This window comes from Silene latifolia, chromosome 6 (genome assembly GCF_048544455.1).
Source record: "Silene latifolia isolate original U9 population chromosome 6, ASM4854445v1, whole genome shotgun sequence".
In the NCBI taxonomy this organism is placed as follows: domain Eukaryota; kingdom Viridiplantae; phylum Streptophyta; class Magnoliopsida; order Caryophyllales; family Caryophyllaceae; genus Silene; species Silene latifolia.
The window spans coordinates 17,855,017-17,861,770 of record NC_133531.1 but is presented as its reverse complement, the minus strand read 5'-3'; positions in this window follow the sequence as shown (position 1 = coordinate 17,861,770).

Sequence of the window (6,754 nt, the reverse complement as noted above, 5' to 3'; positions counted from 1 at the left end):
TTTTTAGTACTTTTTGTTTAATAGATGATGATTAATGGTTTAAATATATATTTTATTAAATATCAATGTACTTTTTGTTTAATAAATAATGATCAACGGCCCATTCTTCGTGCCGGGTCGTGCTAAGCCCGTCGTGTCTGGTGCGTGTCGGGCTCCACCGTGCCTGGGTCGTGCCGTGCCTAGGCACGGATTTCTGAATAAAATCGTGTCGGAGCCCGTCTAAAGCCCATTCGTGCCGTGCCCGTGCTTCCTCGATTTTCCCGTCGGGTCGGGCCGGGCCGTGCCTGGTCATGCCGGCCCGCGGCCCTTTATGCCAACTCTAGTGTTAGCCTCTTAGACTATGTACATCAATAACACTGATAATTTGAGTGTTATGAATAAAAAATTAATATTCTGACTTTTTATCACTCCTCCAACCCATAATATTCATACTTACTTTTTCTTACTCCATTCATAACATTGGTGTGACACTCTCATTTCATTATTTTTTATATTTTATCATGCCAATTGTCCATTTTTTATTGGCTTCTTTCTTGTAACACTTTTACACAAATGTCACATTTTAGTGTTGCAAGGCAACATAATGTTGTGATTTTTTCTTTCCAAGCATTTGTTTATTACTCTCTCTGTCCCGATCATTTATTATCTTTTTCTATTTTTGGGTGTCTCAGTCATTCGTTGTCCTTTCTATTTTAAGAATGAATTTGATGAGTAATTTGCTCATTCACACTCAATTCATTCCACTTGTCATTTAGTAATTGCCCCCTCTCATTTTCTTGGTCTTTGTGTCAAAACCAAAGGACAACAAATGGCCGGGACTGAGGGAGTATTACTTTATGGTGATTTTTTTTTGTCTTTTAATATCAAATGTTATTGATAAACATAGTCTTAAGATAAGGTCCTCTCTATTGTGCCAACTATTTAATAATATTTTTTCATGTGTATTATTTCCCTTTTTTTTTCTTTCGTAAAAAGTTAAAATGTAAATAAGTGAGTAGATGATGGATAAGAGGATCATCTCTAATGTGGACAAAAATATATAGAGAGATGAGGGGGGGGGGGATAAACATAGTGGAAATGAAGGTGGGTCATAGAAAAAGTGATATATAAAAAAATGAGAGGGTGAACGAACAAATAAGAGGATCATACTATCTTCTCTATTGCTCATGCTCTTAGGCTAGGGAAGTAGTGAAGTACTAGTACGCTTGGTACCACCGACACTACTCCTTAATTAGACCTTGCAAAATTAACCCGACCTGAAAAGGGTGACCTGAGACCCGAAATCGACTCGAATTGCTGAACCTGAATTACACCTGAAGCCCGAATCGGCCCGACCCGACCCTAAATGACCTGAGCCTTCATGGACCCGTAGCAGACCCAACCCGAAATGACCGATTTGAAACCACCAAACCCGAAAATGACCCGACAAAACATAATTTTATTTGACCCCAATAGACTTGAAATGCCTTTTTTCTCTTAATCATTGACTCGACCCGAAATAACTCGACCCGTTTGACCTAAAACACACCCGACCAACAAACCCGAAACAGACCCGTAACCCGAAATGACCTGACCCGAACTGAACTAACCCGAAAATTTGAGAAACCCAAAATGACCGGACCCAAACCGGTCGGACCTGAACCCGACCCGATTGACCCGTTTGCCAGGTCTAATCCTAACTAGCCGTCTCGTGTCCGACGTGTAACACCCGGTCCAAATCTGGTCGGGAGCGGTTACTTATGATAGCTCACCATGTTGTGTACATGGCCCACAGATCAACATGGGTCCTTTATAACGCATTTTGTCCTCACTCGTTGATAGGCTATCGCACACCTATGCAAAGATAATATTTATACCCTAGCAAAACAATGAATGTAGTACGTAGGGGTCGACTCACAGAGAGTCGGGAGTTGTTAATTAGTTGTTATGGAGTGAATTTTACCTTGAGGTCGATTATCGTTTGAATTGGTTTGTTGATTGGTTTGATGATTAGAAAACAATAAACTAAATGATAAAAGGAATTTAGGGAAGTCGGGTCACACATGCAAATTATATAAATGCTTAATTTAAACATAGGAGTTGATGAAACGTTAATTGTTTAGGCTTAGAGACACCCACCTTACGGCATTAGTGTCAAACATAGACCGGGTCCTAGAAAAACTTTCGTCCATGACTAAGTCGTCCTACTACACATGCTTAGTCTAATTCAATTCCGTGCCTCTCGACTTTAGAACGAATGAACAAGCTTAATCTACGATTATGGCCGATAACCAAAGATTAAACGTGACGACGCAAACATGTGATAGAAACAATTAGACAAAATTATATCATCCTAGTTTATCATGTTACAAATACTTTTTATGCATGGCTCACTTCATTCCCTAGACAAATGAAACTACTCTAACATAATGTAAATGCAAACTAAACTAATGCTAAATGAAATGATAAATAACATAATGAAAATAGAATAAGAATTACCTTGAATGGAAATGGAAATGGAAATGGAAATAGAAGAACAATGAAACTAGAACAAACTTGAAATGTAACTTGGAATTAAACTTGAAATGGAATTGTAACGTAATTGCTAAAAGGAAATGTAAACAAACTAAACTATATTAAGCTAACCTAAACTAACTACTAAAATTTAGAGAGAATTTAGATGGAAAAATATGTGTAAGAGTTGTTAGAGGTGTCCCCAATGGTCGAGCATAGGCTCCTATTTATAGGAAAACAATAGGAGTAACGCATGCACCAAGGAGGAGCCAACCCCGATCGGATTTGGCAACCCCGATCGGGGTCGTAGTGTCCATCATATTTTCTCTTAATTCTGTCCTTAATTGCAAATGGTATCCTATGTTGACGATTAATGTCTTGCTTAATGGTGAGATTAAGAGCGTTAAGATTAGCATCTTAATAATTTCCAAGCATCCTAAGCTCTTCTTAGCATCCAATATTTTCCACCATAATTTGGACTTTGAATTTGGGCTTGACTTTGCACATTGACTTTGCTCGTATTTTCATTTTGATTCAACACTTTCTTCATGCAAAACTCATGCACTTCTAACACTTAGTCCAAACTTGTGCTCTTACTTAGCTTATTTCTTCTAGTAGCTTATTTGTAATATTTTACCTTCAAAAAGCTTAAGTACCTACAAAATGTGACAAGACAAGCAAAGATACTAGAATACACATATTAGCTCATAAAACACTAAGATAAGTGCTAAATGACATGTGAAATAAAGCTAATATAAGGAGTTAAAATGTATAGAAAATGCACTATCACTCGTGCACATCCCGGGAACCTTCCCAGGTCACCTATCCCAAGACTACTCTTAGCCAAGTACACTGATATGAGTAGTACTTTCATCCCTTTAAGCACTAGTCATTTAAATCTATCACTAGACATCTTCAATTAACGTGGGGTGTTACAAGACACCCGACACTGTCGGACACACGCCTAAATATGTTCACTACAAGGAAAACCCTCATTAGCAACCAACTTAGTTGGTCGCTAACAGCCAATAGTTAGTCGCAAAAGTCATTTAGCGACCGATTTTAGTTGGTCGTTGTAAGCTCAGTCGCAGATTAAGGTTGGTTGCAGAGTTAGTCGAAAATTAGCGACCAACGATAATGGTAGCAAATTAGCGACCAATGATAATGGTAGCAAATTAGCGACCAATACTGATAGTGGCAAATTAGCGACCATATAAGTTGGACTCTAATTAGCGACTAATTGGGACAGATGCTAATTAGCGACCAAAGTTTGGTAGCAAAGTCGGTTAAATTGGTTGCAAAATGTATTTAGAGGTTTTAAAAAAAAGTGTCCTCCCCTAGCTATTTTGCTTGAAAGGAGTATAGAGCGGTCAAAATATACGTAAATACGTACTATAATATACTTTAAATAATATATTAATGTTTGGAAAGCTTTACAAAATACATTCCCCTAATCCATTTTAGGATGAGAGGAAAGTGTTAATCAAAAATCACATGTAATTCATAATCATTTAGGCCCACAAATTATAAGATGGGTTCTTTTAATATACACAAACAGTGCATTATTTGTACAACCCAGAAAATTACAAACTCATATTTTTGCCCAGAAAATTACAACCTTATATTCATGTCTAACATCTACATATGTAACAAGTCCAGCTTATTCAAGGGTAGATGAAAAAGGAATACATAAACTTCCTTTGTAACTATATTACACAATTTTTGAGAGGAATAATACTTTCTCTAAACAAAAAAAATTAACTAGCTGCTGCCCAATTCCTTCAAAGAGATTTGAAATTTTGAGGTCTTCATCCAAATCAATTATTGCTCCTAAAACGCAAAACTGAACAAATTAGGTTAGATTTACTTTTATATGAGTTTATTGTATGAATTGGAAAATGCTAAAAAAGCATGCATAACAAATGATTCAAAACAATCAATGATAACAAAGATAAATTAAATCAAGTAGTATGAAAGTTAAAGATCTAACCTTTAAATAAGCAACCCCTGAATAAATTCGATGTTGATTCGAGATTTACCCCCAAATCGAACTTGATGTCGGCTCAAAAGTTTAAACGGATGAGTAGGACTTGGTATTTTAGCCACCATTTAAAGAGGAGATAGATTTGGTGAGATCCAAAATCATATGTAATTAGATCTTGTTGAGCATAAGAAATTAAGGAGCGAAAGAAAGTTGAAAATCTTAACATAGAAGTATAAGAGGTAAATTATGAGTTGTGGAGTTTTTAATAAAAAGAAGAGATTAAAAGGGGGGAAATATAGGATTTGAAGTTTTGAAAGCAAGAGTTTCATGTTTGGCGGAAACCAAAACTGAAATGACAATATTCCCCGCCCAATTGATTTCAAAGTTGAGATGTGCTGTACATTTAGCAACTATTATTAGCGACCAACATAAATGTAATTTTAAAGTAGCGACCATGTTTTAATTAGATGCTAGTTTGCAACTAAATTTGCAACCAAATTTAATTTGGATGCAGATTAGCAACTAATTTCATTTTGATCGCTAATTAGCAACTAATTAACTATTGGTCTCGAGGGTTGGTTGCTAATGACCCTTTTTCTTGTAGTGATTATAGTTTAGACGAAGAATAAACTGTCAAAAGAGATTGATTAGAAAATGAGTTTGTCTGGAAAATAAGAATTAGTTATAGGCAAGATTAAATTTTACATTCAGTTATTTAAATCTATAAATACTATTAAAAGGCTAGGATAAAAATGCCACGTAGACAATGCCACATGGGATGAAAAAAAGCCACGTACACAATAACAATGTGACTTGGCAAACTAATATGACATGGATTATCAATTTATTATTATATTGCATTAATTTAATTCACTTATTTTCTTTAAAAATCCATCCATATTCCATTATCTTTAAACTTAATTAACTCAAAAAAACTACAATAAAAAAATACACATTAACTATAAGTTAATAATTTCAAGAAATATCATATGGATTAGTATTATATGTATTCGAAATAAAATAAAATAAAAAACTGAATACATAAGAAATTAAGAACGAAGAAGAATAAATGAAGTTGAAAACCAAAAAAAAATTGTATTGTCAGATTTGACACTAATTCACTACTTTTTTTTTTTGAAAGGCACTAATTCACTATTGTTGTTATTAAAACTTTATTGTATATAGAAGATGTTTTATAGAACTAATTAATCAACAAATGAGTATTAAATATCATATAAAATATTTTCTTAGAAAAATATAAAATATATGGAAAAAAAATATTTATTTAATTTAAATAATTTACAAACAAATTCTGTAAATATTTAAATGAAATTAAACACTAATAATAAAGTTCTAAAAGGGTAGTAATACCGTGTATTTAGTTCATGAAATTATTTCACGTAAAGGATAAGGTTTTGGAAAATATAAAATATCATATAAAATATTTTCTTAGGAAAATATAAAATATATGGAAAAAAATATTTATTTAATTTAAGTAATTTACAAACAAATTCTGTAAATACTTAAATGAAATTAAACACTAATAATAAAGTTCTAAAAGGGTAGTAATACCGTGTATTTAGTTCATGAAATTATTTCACGTAAAGGATAAGGTTTTGGAAAATATAAAATATATGGAAATGAAAATATTTATTTAATTTAAATAATTTACAAACAAATTCTGTAAATACATAAGTAAATTAAACACTAATAATAATAGAATTTTAAAAGGATAGTAATACCATGTATTTAGTTCATGAAATTATATCACGTAAATGATAATTTAAATGAGACCTTCTCTATTCCACTTTTATTGTTTAATTATCCTTTAAAATTTATTCCAAATTAATTGTTTTTTCAAAATTTAGTATGATAAATGACTTAACTATTAGTATCTATACAATATAATAAAAAGGCAAGATGAGTAGTTTATTATTTGACGTGTGTCATGTTAAGCAATTTTAAGTGCCACATTTTATGTTATTTTTCTTTGTATTTTATCTATGCAATATAGTTAAAAGCATACTTAATGCATTTAATTTTTAATCCACGTGTAATTTTTCTATTGGTTACTAATAATTCAATTACATAATTATCTAACTAAAAGTAAGTAATTATCTAACTAAAAGTAATCTCTAAATACCATGTGTTACATGCTTATAAAATACAAACAAAATAAAAAAATATTAGTGGCAAACACAAAAAACAAATTAATACAAACTCTTTGTTTTCCTCTCATAAATTTGGTATTAATTTACATATTCATTTAACTTTTTT